General features: G+C 35.1%; 9 non-coding genes across 9 annotated transcripts; all 9 read left to right on the top strand.

The window, feature by feature from the left end:
* The first annotated feature begins 6,288 nt into the window (after positions 1–6,288).
* Positions 6,289–6,361, top strand: TRNAK-UUU (transfer RNA lysine (anticodon UUU)). The gene has a single exon. It is a non-coding gene; the product is annotated as a tRNA-Lys (tRNA).
* Positions 6,362–6,440: 79 nt separating this feature from the next.
* Positions 6,441–6,513, top strand: TRNAK-UUU (transfer RNA lysine (anticodon UUU)). Its single transcript has one exon. It is a non-coding gene; the product is annotated as a tRNA-Lys (tRNA).
* An 80-nt stretch (positions 6,514–6,593) lies between these two features.
* TRNAK-UUU (transfer RNA lysine (anticodon UUU)) lies at positions 6,594–6,666 on the top strand. The gene has a single exon. It is a non-coding gene; the product is annotated as a tRNA-Lys (tRNA).
* A 79-nt stretch (positions 6,667–6,745) lies between these two features.
* TRNAK-UUU (transfer RNA lysine (anticodon UUU)) lies at positions 6,746–6,818 on the top strand. Its single transcript has one exon. It is a non-coding gene; the product is annotated as a tRNA-Lys (tRNA).
* Positions 6,819–6,898: 80 nt separating this feature from the next.
* On the top strand, positions 6,899–6,971 carry TRNAK-UUU (transfer RNA lysine (anticodon UUU)). The gene has a single exon. It is a non-coding gene; the product is annotated as a tRNA-Lys (tRNA).
* An 80-nt stretch (positions 6,972–7,051) lies between these two features.
* Positions 7,052–7,124, top strand: TRNAK-UUU (transfer RNA lysine (anticodon UUU)). The gene has a single exon. It is a non-coding gene; the product is annotated as a tRNA-Lys (tRNA).
* A 79-nt stretch (positions 7,125–7,203) lies between these two features.
* Positions 7,204–7,276, top strand: TRNAK-UUU (transfer RNA lysine (anticodon UUU)). Its single transcript has one exon. It is a non-coding gene; the product is annotated as a tRNA-Lys (tRNA).
* Positions 7,277–7,356: 80 nt separating this feature from the next.
* Positions 7,357–7,429, top strand: TRNAK-UUU (transfer RNA lysine (anticodon UUU)). The gene has a single exon. It is a non-coding gene; the product is annotated as a tRNA-Lys (tRNA).
* Positions 7,430–7,509: 80 nt separating this feature from the next.
* On the top strand, positions 7,510–7,582 carry TRNAK-UUU (transfer RNA lysine (anticodon UUU)). Its single transcript has one exon. It is a non-coding gene; the product is annotated as a tRNA-Lys (tRNA).
* Positions 7,583–13,330: the final 5,748 nt, after the last annotated feature.

Raw genomic sequence — 13,330 nt, 5'->3', positions numbered from 1 at the left:
GTTGGCGCTGCTGGCACCCCGCCCGTGTTCAACATCTGGGATTGTATTTCTGGGTATTTTGTAGACCGTTATTCCACTATGTAAAATTCGACATGCCTCAAAGTCGCTATACATATAATAGTCTGTTGTTAAAACTTTTGCAAAAGCAAGCAAAAACGATGTTTTGTAGAACTTCTATACCTCGTCCAGAGAGGGGAATAACTATGTCAAGTTACAGATTACACAGATATATAGTATAATGGGTCTTGTCACAAATCTAGAATATATTAGCTTTCTATTATATTATATTTCTATTTAGATTTCTGTATTTAAAGTTGCTTTCTTTATACTGTTGATCAGCAAAACTAGTGATGCTGTTCGGAAAAAGGCATATGATTTTCATTTCTCTATTTTTAAATACATAAAATTCGTTTTTCAGCCCTTAACTCAATTTCATTGTTTTTGAACAATTCGTGTCTCGAAAGGATTTTGAACTCATTTTTAATCAATGTTACTCAATTTTACTAGATCTTATCTTAACTGTTACACTAGTCTTCACAAAAAATGCTTCCAAAACTAAAAGCTAGCTCTCTTCTACCGCTATAGAGGATTAACGAATTAAAGAAAATTAAACAAGTATTAAAGAATCTAGTAAGTAATGGGAATTTCGTCATTTCGCATAAGCAATTAACACTTTCAATCGAGAATAACTTTAAAACCTTTACATAATTAATATAAACTGTTTCAAATATAAACTTTAAAATTGTTTGTTGTTTTGAAAGAATTGGGCGCAATATTGCCAGATTTACCTACCAAGAAGTTCAATTTAGTGAAGCAAGTGATAAACAATACATTCAGCATTGCATTTTATACCGATTCCTATAAAAAAGTAGTTTATAAAGAATTTCGATCTTAACGACTAAGACGTATGTTGGACACTTGAGTTTCCCAATCAGCAATTTTCACAAAAGTTTGCAGTAAATAACAAATATATCAAAATTTGGAGAACGTAGTCCACGTGTGTTGTGTGTAATATAATTTAGGTCGACGTATGATCACGTGATTTCCACTGAAGCAGATGAAAAAGAATTTTTTGTGAGAAACTTGTATGGGTATATTCTTTGGTGGTTATAGCTCGGTAAATGGAGGTAGCACGATATAAAACAGTGATGGTTACATGATATGGCCGTTATTTATTGACATTATAAAAAAACAATGAAAATACAAGGGAAAAAGAATGTTGTATAACCTAGGAAACGCTTGTATGTCGGTGGTGGTAGCTCTGAACTGAACGATGGCCAGGGACTGAATAACAAGAGTACCTTCTGGTGATATCCAAGATCAATGTCTCCGGCTCGATTTTCGTTTGTTAGCCGTACCTGTTGGTACCCCGCACGTGTTCTACGTTTGGGATGATATTTTAATATTTCGTTGGCCGTTATTTTAAAATTTAAAATACAACATACCTCAAGATCCCTTTAATTCCAATCGTAAAAATTCGTTAGTAATTCCCCAATACTAAAACAAGGCGTTAGCACTTGTTGAACATGAATCAAGAAACTATTCAAACCTAGCAGAGAAGTTACTCTGCCGTATGACAGGTCAATTGAAAAGTAACAGACTTGACACATAGATGGCGCTACTAGAATTAAATCCATATGTTTTTTAGTTAACCCTCACCCTCAAAAGATTCATGCATAAATTTGACAGCTGTCGGATCATTAGTTTGTGAATTATAGCATTTTGAGTGAAGCAACTTTTGCTATTGTGAAAAAAATGGATAAAAAGGAATTTCGCGCGTTGATAAAATATTGCTTTTTGAAGCGAAAAAATAGTTGAAACAAAAACTTGGCTTGATGCCGAGAGTACGGACACTGCCCCAGGAAAATCAACCATCAAGGATTGATATGCTAAGTTTAGACGTGGTGAAATGAGCACCGAAGACAATGAACGCAGTGGACGCCGAAAAAAGGTTGTTATCGACGAAAACATTAAAAAAATCCACAAAATGATTTTGAATAACCGTAAATTGAAATTAAATGAAATATCAGACACTCTAAAGATATCAGATGAACGTGTACATCATATCATTCACGAATATTGGGTATGAGAAAGCTCTGTGCAAAGTGGGTCCCGCGCTACCTCACTTTTGAGTAAAAACAACGACGAGTTGATGATTCGGAGCAGTGTTTAAAGATGATCAAGCATAATAAACCCGAGTTTTCGCTCCATCATTTCACTCCGAAGTCCAATCGACAGTCATTCGAGTGGACTGCACACGATGAACCCGCTCCAAAGCGTGGGAAAACGCAACAGTCGGCTGGCAAGGTTATGATGTCTGTACTTTGGGATGCACATGGAATAATTTTCATTGACTACCTGGAAAAAGGAAGGACGATCAACAGCGACCATTATTTAGCGTTATTGGACCGGTTGAAGGACGAAATTGCCGAAAACGGCCGCACTTGAAGAAAAAGAAAGTGCTGCTTCACCAAGATAATGCACTGTATCACAAAATGGTATCGAAAAGTTGGAAGGCCGCAATAATCAGTGGCCTTTGAAGGGAATTATGTTGATTTAAAAAAACTAATTTTGCCAAAAAAATGTGTTTTGCTATGGTAGGCCGGGGACTTTTCAATTGACCTGTAACAACATCATGTCGCTCGCTTAACTCAGATTCAACTTGACTTGGAGTGTTTCCCAACACGCAGCAAACTTTCCGAATTTGGCATGGGAAAATGGAATCGATAACAGATTAGACAATATATCTAGTGATTCGAAATGAGTAAATCAAGAATCTCAAATCGAAATTGTTAATAACTTAGAGATGGTTCTTAAGAGATTTTAACAAAGAAGCAATTCGAAAGGAAAATATAAGTTAAGTTATTTTGATTCAAATCTTGATTTTTCCTCCTACTGTTGCGATGGCCGCGGGTTCAAATCCTGCCGGGGCATGGTCGTAAATGTATGTTTGTAATTGTTTAAAATTTGTGATTATCCCAGTCAAGAGTGTAATATCCGAAAAGGAAATTGATCCCAGTCACGCCAGTAACCAGGCTGGGTAAGACCGGATGTCTTCTGGGATGATTTCTACAGGTGGTCACTCGCCAGTCGGTAGGCTTAATGCTGAGGACCGTGGTTCGGAGCCCACGTTAAACTGTAGGTCCAGTCCAGATAAACCCATAGTTGGTAAAAGTAGACTTTAAAATATATTTAAAAAAAATTCTTCATTTTAATATTTTATTTGTATTGGTTTTTTTGTATATCTCTGTGTATTGCTTAGATTACGTTTTCTCTATTTTATTACATTTATTGCAATAAAATGTGTTAAATGATATAATAATTCGGCATTATTTATCTACTCCGAGGAATTGTATAAACCGAAAGAAACAATAAATCACAAAGCTTCAAATCCTATGTTATCAATTTATTCCAACCACTTTCTATTAAGTACACATTATATTTACATTATTCTGAAAATTCATGACACTTCATTTAAACATTTAGCTTTTTTCATCTATTGAAATATCTGTAAAATCAGAAAGATATAAGTATAATAACAAATAGACAGAAAACTTATACAAATCAGTTCTGTTTCCATATTATTTAACATAAAAATATACCTTTTGTTCCATAACAATCAACAAAATTAGTGTTATAAAATTATAATATTTTACTAATAATTTATACCTTATACACTTATTTTTGTATTATCTGCCGCTAATTTTACATATGAATTAATTATATTATCTTAACAAAATGTAAATACAAAATTAATCTAAAAATGACTTTTAACCACAACTCAAAAGGCATATATACAAAAGGATGCGTAGTTATGAAAACTCTCAGGTTAAATTAGAACAAATGGGCATGTGCAGTTCTAGCCGGTCAACACTATGTATAGGCTTTTTATTGTCATCTCGTAATCGTCTAGGACTAACCCAGATTGTGGCTATGTATGGGCTGCAAAACTTTAGGAATGCCTTAACAGGAGAAAATACAGACAGACTCCTCGAATTTCTACAAGAAATCAATAATGTTCATAGAGTCTAGTTTATGCTGACATAAGTATCACTGACCAAATAACCATTACCACTTCGGTATGGGTGCTAGAGTGTGCTGTCTGAATGGAGTCTCTACTTTTATCATGGTTCTCTTTATTAGCTTGAATTTATGTCCATTTTTATATTCTATATACACTATTTATACCTTTGGTTGCCCTTATGTGCGTTATTCATTTTATTTTATTTATTATTTTATATACAGTAATCGCTTGTTAAACGCGGTGTCACCAACCGCGGTATCGCTTATCCGCGGTTCCTCTTTTCAGGTGTAAGCTAGCTAAGGAGCGATTAACTCTTATTTTGTTGTAACGCCTCAGGTGATTTTATGATGAACTCAATGCTTATTTACCCTTTTGGCCCTTGAAAAATAAAAATAAAGACCGATGGCGCTATTTACAGACTGGTTTACTAATTGTTTTTTGCCTAGTGTTAAACAGTATTTGGACTCAAAAACACAACATTATTTAAAGTACTTCTGTTTATTCCCATTACGCCCGAACATCCAGTGACCTTAAATTTAATCGACGTACTGTATAGAAGTACACATAACTTGCGTACTATATGTGTTTCTTGTTATTTTATATTTTTTTACAGCTAAAATATAAGTAAAAATACATTTTACATTTACGTACATACATACATAGATTTTTCTTCATCAACAAATAAACAAATAAATTCATCTATAAATCTAACAAAATTACATGCTTTTCTACTCTAAATCTGCACATGTATGGATAACGCGTGATTGCTTTTTCTTCTTTATTTAAATTTATCTGGACTGAACCTACAGTTTAACGTGAGCTCCGAACCACGGTCCTCGGCATTAAGCCTACCGACTGGCGAGTAACCAACTCAGAAATCATCCCAGAAGACATCCGGTCTTACCCAGCCTGTTTACTGGCGTTACTGGAATCATTATTTTCCTTGTCGGATTTTACACTCTTGCCTAGAACAATCAGAAATATTAAACAATTACAAACATAAATTTACAACCATGCCCCAGCAGGATTCGAATCCGCGACTATCGTGACAGTAGGTGGACCGCCCTGTCGCCTTTACCACTGCGCGAACCAAGCCGGCAGCGGGGGATTACTGTATACACTTTATGTTGTCCCCGTGCAATTTATATCAACACCGTACTGTTTTATAGTCGGAAAAGACTTCATCCGCCTACAACAACAAAAAAAACTTTACGTCATCAAAGCTCGTAGTTTTCTATCCCAACAGCATTCGTGTTTATGGGATATGGAAATTATTAAAAGATTATAAAAAAAAATTGATAATGTTTCCAATATTAAGCCCATTGGAGTCTATATTTTATATAAAATAAATTAAGTAGCAAATGAAGTCATGATGCACTTAATAAGTCAACAAAAAATATTAAAGTTTACTTATAGCCTTCCATACGTTCGAAACAAATGCACAATCGTCTCTCATCGATTACGTAAAGACGTCGAACGACCGCTGTCCCGATCGGCATTTGTTTGACGCGCGGCGAAAAAAACTCATTCCGTAGTAATCCATACCGTGGCGAAATCCATTTAAATTTCAATTTTAATACGGCTTTTTCTCATTATTTTTAGTCAATTACGCCAGGTGTTAATCAAGAATGACAGTAATTGCGGCGGACTTTTGTCTTTTGACGTTTTAATTATTTTTCGCTCTCCAGTCGACTGTCTAACTTGGTAATTAACAAAATCGAATTAGCCACGAAGACGGAGCTCTGGACTGACAGACTGGTCAGTGGCGGAACGGCTAGATCGATATTCGCAATGAATGTGTCGAATGTCGAATGAAGACTCAAAGAACAAGATAAAAAAGCAATTAATAATTTATTTTCGTATTTTATTCATTTTGGAAAAGGCCTTGACAATTTCTATTGTTTCATTGAATTTTCAAAAACACTTACAAATCTAAAAATTAAGTAATAATCACTAAAATTTCTTAATCTAACAGTTCCAGATTCGATTCAATTTTTTAATCCAAGGGTCCAGGGTTCAAGTCCCTGCTCAGGCGAAATTTTTTATTATGATTTACAATTAACTTACAAATCCAAGAAATTGAGCCACTTTCGTTAAAAAAAAATGGTTAACATCGACCCGGGTAACTCTGTCGGTAGAATATTGGACTTTTAATCCAAGGGTCCATGGTTCAAGTCCCTGCTCGAGCTTTTTATTATGATTTATAATTTACTTACAAATCTAAGAAATTGAGCCACTTTCGCTAGAAAAAATTGTTAACATCGGCCCGGGTAGCTCAGTCGGTAGAGCATTGGACTTTTAATCCAAGGGTCCAGGGTTCAAGTCCCTGCTTGGGCGAAAATTTTATTATGATTTACAATTTACTTAAAAATCTAAGAAATTGAGCCACTTCCGTCAAAAAAAATTATTGACATCGGCCCGGGTAGCTCAGTCGGTAGAGCATTGGACTTTTAATCCAAGGGTCCAGGGTTCAAGTCCCTGCTCGGGCGAAATTTTTTATTATGATTTACAATTAACTTACAAATCTGAGAAATTGAGCCACTTTCGCTAGAAAAAAATGTTAACATCGGCCCGGGTAGCTCAGTCGGTAGAGCATTGGACTTTTAATCCAAGGGTCCAGGGTTCAAGTCCCTGCTCGGGCGAAATTTTTATTATGATTTACAATTTACTTGAAAATCTAAGAAATTCAGCCACTTCCGTCAAAAAAAATTATTGACATCGGCCCGGGTAGCTCAGTCGGTAGAGCATTGGACTTTTAATCCAAGGGTCCAGGGTTCAAGTCCCTGCTCGGGCGAAATTTTTTATTATGATTTACAATTAACTTACAAATCTAAGAAATTAAGCCACTTTTGCTAGAAAAAAATGTTAACATCGGCCCGGGTAGCTCAGTCGGTAGAGCATTGGACTTTTAATCCAAGGGTCCAGGGTTCAAGTCCCTGCTCGGGCGAAATTTTTTATTATGATTTACAATTAACTTACAAATCTAAGAAATTGAGCCACTTTCGCTAGAAAAAAATGTTAACATCGGCCCGGGTAGCTCAGTCGGTAGAGCATTGGACTTTTAATCCAAGGGTCCAGGGTTCAAGTCCCTGCTCGGGCGAAATTTTTATTATGATTTACAATTTACTTGAAAATCTAAGAAATTGAGCCACTTCCGTCAAACAAAATTATTGACATCGGCCCGGGTAGCTCAGTCGGTAGAGCATTGGACTTTTAATCCAAGGGTCCAGGGTTCAAGTCCCTGCTCGGGCGAAATTTTTTATTATGATTTACAATTAACTTACAAATCTAAGAAATTAACCCACTTTTGCTAGAAAAAAATGTTAACATCGGCCCGGGTAGCTCAGTCGGTAGAGCATTGGACTTTTAATCCAAGGGTCCAGGGTTCAAGTCCCTGCTCGGGCGAAATTTTTTATTATGATTTACAATTAACTTACAAATCTAAAAAATTGAGCCACTTTCGCTAGAAAAAAATGTTAACATCGGCCCGGGTAGCTCAGTCGGTAGAGCATTGGACTTTTAATCCAAGGGTCCAGGGTTCAAGTCCCTGCTCGGGCGAAATTTTTATTATGATTTACAATTTACTTAAAAATCTAAGAAATTGAGCCACGAATCTTTTTTATAATAATTTTATATTTAGTTACAAAAGTTTATACAGAATGCTTGTACAGCTAAACTTTCTTATTACAGTTTTATAATAATAATCAATAATTTTTATCAAAAATATGTATTAAAATGATCTGCAGATAACTTACAATAAATACAAATTTCATCGCTCATTTAAGTATGCTATTTATTATGCTCATCAGGTCTTATTTTACACATGCACCTTCACTTAATTTAATCATTCTGCATGCCCATCATCCGTCATTCTCCTTAATTACGTCATAATTTAATTTTACGGTCATTTCAACATCATTATATATGGTATAATCATTTTTCTTAAACACAATTATTTAATGAGTAAGTATTCCAACTCAATTGGCAGATGTTCGATTTCCGCATCAAAATGCAGATAACCTAAAAATGTAATTACGCTTTTAGTTCTAAATTTTATACTGTATATACTGACAAACATTTACAAACGTTCATGAATTTCGGGGTCTTATATAGCCGAAGGTAAAATATAGGTTTTCTTACCTATGGACAATATCATTCACGAATATTTGGGTATGAGAAAGCTCTGTTCAAAGTTGGTGCCGCGCGAGCTCACTTTTGACCAAAAACAACGAAACAACGCATCAGTCGGCTGGCAAGATTATGGCGTCTGTATTTTGGGTTGTGCATGGAATAATTTTCATTAACTACCTTGAAAAAGGAAGGACCATCAACAGCAACTATTACATAGCGTTATTGGACCACTTAAAGGACGGAATCGCCGAAAAACGGCCGCATTTGAAGAAAAAGAAAATGCTGCTTCACCAACACAAAGCACCGTGTCAAATATCCAAGACTTGGGCTTCGAATTGTTTCCACACATCCACCGTATTCTTCAGATCTGCCCCCCAGCGACTATTTCCTGAGACCATTTGATTTAGTTCAGTGAAGTTACAAGTAAAACTTAGTGAATATTAAAAACAGCGACATACATATTCATGACAAGTCCAAAGTGTCTATCATAGTGTAGAAACTATCATAGTGTGGAATAACTGTCTACAAAATACCCAGGAATATAATCACAAATATTTAACACGTGCGGGGGGCTAGCACCACCAACTATGAAATGATAACGACTATCTGGCAGCCCCGAGACCTTTATCTGGGATGTTATTGAAGGATACTTTCGATCATCCAGTATCTGACCAGCGTTCAGTTTAGACCTGCCACCATCGACTGCCCAAGTCTCGTCAACAAGTAAACCTAACGCCTATAACTTTCATTTATTTGTATTTCCTTAATATTTTATATCGTCAATAAATAACGCTCACATAATGTAAACACCAATGTCTGATTTAGTTTTACCTCCATTCACCGAGCCATATACCCTAAATTGGTGATCCGACGTGATATTTTGCAAAATTGGGTTTGATCTCGTGAATGGAGGGTACGTGCAACATGGTGTATTTTACGTGGATACTTTTTCGATTTAACTTTTGTTCCTTCAACATTACATTATTTCAAAAATTTGTTCCTCATTACATTGTATTTATGTGCCGGAACATTGAATCTTAAATTTAATTTCATTATTTCCGTTTTTCTTAAAAATTTTTTTGCAAAATTTGATTTCTTTGACAATCTTTTGAATTCCTAGAGTTTTTGACATCACCATCTAATCATCAGCATCTCGACTAGACATTTCTTTCGGCATTATGATTAAATCATGATGTCTTCCTTCGTTCGCAATCGCAGTCATATTGGCAGACATTTTAATTTGAAAGGCTTTTGGTAGCTTCGGTCGGATACCGTCGTTATTGGTTTTCTCTCGATTACCGTAACGTATGTGACTACGGATTAGTCACAGAGCAGCCCCAGAAGCTAGGTACCGAAGACTCGTCATGTCTTCGCCGTGGTACCAGAGTTGCCAACGTCTCGTCGTCGAAGAAAATAAGTTATCACGTCGTCGAACCATCGAACCTTCCACAGCGTCGATTACTGGAGCCCTGTTCGAAAAATATTTTGTTTTCAACGTCATTCATAGACCACGTTCAAGTACCACCACGACAGTATCTGTAGGACCGAAAGATATCAACAGCCGTACTAGCGCAGAACCACCGTACCGTATATTTCGTTTTGTCAGCGGTATAAATCAGTTTTGTTTTATCATATCCAAATATTTCCAATATATTCTCTTTCTATATATAGTTCTCTTTCTATACTGCATATTTATTTTTTATATATTTTTTGTTATGAATTATATGTAAAATTCTGGCAGGGGAGTATTGTAGCGACCTTGAGGCATGTCGAATTTTATATCGTGGAATAACTGTCTACAAAATAGCCAAAAATATAATCCCAGATGTTGAACACGGACGGGGTGCTAGCAGCGCCAACTATGAAATGATAACGATTATCTGGCAACCCCGAGACGTTTATCTGGGATGTTATTGAAGGGTACTTTCGATCATCCAGTCAGTACCTGACTACCAAAGCCCCGTCAACAGGTAAACCCAGCGCCGATACCTTTCATTTATTTGTATTTACTTAATATTTTAAATCGTCAATAAATAACGGTCACATAACGTAAACACCCCTTTTTCATTTCGTTTTACCTCTATTCACCGAGCCATATAACATACCCTAAAATAGAATAAATACCATTTTAAAACAATAGAAAATTAGGATAAAAACAAATAGCTTATTGGTGTTAATTCGCTAAATAGCTACAATAAATAGTTTCTATTAGGGTTGTTTTTGACAAAGGAACCTAAAAATGATAAACGAGCACCACTTTCAAACCATCCCTTGTACCTTTCTACACGCTACTAATCGGATTAGGCGCGTTCGCCCACCCCCCTCGCTCCTACCGCCCGCCCGTCGACCCGTACCATCAATCACCCCGAATAGAGAGGTGTAAATTACAATATCATTAATAAATCAGGCCGCGATAATAACTTAATATAAATAAGCGACAGGCCGAGGGGGCCTTCGCGGCAATCGACTTAATGTCAACATCATTTTTCAAGTGTCGTCCGGTGCCGGGCTCAGATTTGTCTTGTGCGGGGCACCGAGAAAATTACACGGGCCCCGATTTATTTCAGTTATTGGTACTCGGCAGGCCATTCGTTTCGCGCGGTACCGGCCGCATTCTCCGCGTCGCCTCACGGTGCTACGCGTACACTACCGGCCACAAGTAACACGTAACCAAACAACGTCGTACGCCCGCTGGATTTATTGACGCTGGAACTTATAACTTATAGTAGTAAAAGATCAGGAATGTTCGTTACTGTGGTATTATGGTGGGTAGAGACCTGAGCATTCGGGGCGAATTTCGTGAGAAAATTGAAAATTCGCATCAGAAGAACTGAATTCGGGGAACATTCATGCCAACCAGGTTTCAGAATTGGTTTAAAGTCGTTGTGAGCACTTTACTTAGTTCCAGTGTTCGCCGCATGACTTTTAGCGCTTGGCCAATAAATTTGAGCGAACGTGGGAAAAATTGGCGGGATTAAGAATGACACATTTGGTTTCGAGGATATAACCCTGTTTTTCCTTGCAATTTAATTATTGCTATAAAGTAGAGGTGTTAGCCACCGAAAAAAATATCAATATTTCTATATATCGATATTTAAAAAAATATCGATATATCGATACATCGGAGGAACAAATATCGATATTTTTTTACCATATGTATAAAAAATATCGATATTTAAAAAATATATATATATCGATATTAAAAACAAAATTAAAATAGTGAAATATTAGCCTAAAAAGATATATATTTTCAACATCTCTTAAAAAGTAACGATATTTTTGATAAACATTTAAAATTAACTACCATAATTCGCTAAACTTTTCTTTAAAAATCGTATTTAATCTATTCTGAAAAAAATATCGATATGTCGATATATAAAGATGTTTTTGAATGATAAATATGTGTTTAATATTTATTAATAATTAATAATAATGCATATAATTATATAACCTCATAAAAAATACACGAAAAATTAATATATTTATATTTTACTTGCAGGAACTTAATTGCATTTATTGATACTCTCCATAGTACAAAACTTGTCAAATAATATGGAAAACATATTTCGCAAATAATGACAGAAACGACGTTTAAAGTAATCTCATATAAAATAAATATTAACAGCATAAAAATATTAAGTTTACCAAGGGTAGTTGGAATATTATTTTTCGAAAAAATCGATCTTATATTGTTCATAGAATACATGAAAGTTGTGCAAATACTAGAAATAGCAATTGAAAAAATACATTAATGTCATATTACTACTAATTCTCTTTAATTCATAGAAGAATGCAAATATTTTAAAATATGACGAACTCATCAACATGTAAAAGTAACCATCTATTAAACGCACTATACTCAACAATCGCTTCTCAGCTTCTTTCCAAAAAGACTACCTTATCTTCGACCTAAAATATAAAGTAAAACTCATTAAACACAGTAATTTTAGAGAAAAATCACTTGCCTGTGTTATTCTTTAGGCAGAAGATATCTCACTGGTTTCTCCTTAATTTTTTCCAAGATATGTCTCAAATGTGCTTGTTAGCAAGTTTACTTTTAACTTTATAATTTGAAAAGATACTAGCATCATATCCTCTTATAAGGACTGTGGCTTTTCCATCCAAATCATCTTGCACTTACCAGCTTTTATTTTTTCATACTACTTAGCCGTTGTGTCTGAAATAATTTAAATACAGTTAACAAATATGTCACCGTCAAAATAGTAATACAATTTCTAGAATAATCGAATGAATATACACGAAATACATCATGCTGTAAATACAAGTTCATACCTCTTTATATATATCATGTCTCTATCATTGACAGATGATTTGCCTGATAACTCCATTTATACATTTTATGCAACCAAACAAAGGTAATATGCTTAATTTAAGGTTTAATTATGTCTACCTCATAGTAAAATTTACGCATATACCTTCTTTTCTCTCTTGGGGCTGAATATATCTTCTGGTGATTGATTTTGGATTAATTTGAAATCGTTACAGAATTGTAAAAGTTTGAAATCTCTTCTAATAATCTATAAATAAAATCTATAAATAAAATACCAAAGCCATACAAACATAAGAATTTGATGTTATATTCTTACCATAAACTTCAAATGAGTTGAATTTCTATATTATTCGTATTTTCTTCCTTATCATAACTTTGTTTATTATATTACCGGTCATACTTACAATAATTTGATATACTTTTAAAAGCGCTTAGACGGTATATATTATATTAGCAATAAGCATTGCTTTTTAGGGAAAGAACATTACACGTACCGTCGAAAAATGATTCACAAGACATATTATTTTGACATGCCATTGTAAAAAGTATGGTTGTAAACAACAAACAAATGTTTATTTTACAAGATGTTAATTCGGTCCGTACTCCTCTACGGATCTAATGTCTACATCAAGTTTGTTACACCCAATCAGGTGAAACGGCTTCAAGTTTTCCAAAATAAGCTATTCAGGAAAATCTTAAACGCTCCATGGTTTGTCAGAAATAATCAAATTCATAGGGAAACTGACACTCCAGAAATCAAGCACTTCATATCTCAATCATTCCACAAACAACAACTCAGCTCAAGTTCTTCTGAAAACGCGCTTGTTCACGAGCTGGTCGAGATGCTGGGAGCTTAGCACCGCGTCATCGTTAACCTCCCCCCC

Source organism: Rhynchophorus ferrugineus, unplaced genomic scaffold (assembly GCF_030347505.1).
Source record: "Rhynchophorus ferrugineus isolate W39M unplaced genomic scaffold, kcgeb_rfMv2 rfM1, whole genome shotgun sequence".
NCBI classification, from domain to species: domain Eukaryota; kingdom Metazoa; phylum Arthropoda; class Insecta; order Coleoptera; family Curculionidae; genus Rhynchophorus; species Rhynchophorus ferrugineus.
Note: the sequence above shows the minus strand (reverse complement) of the source record. Positions and strands in the feature narration are given on the sequence as shown.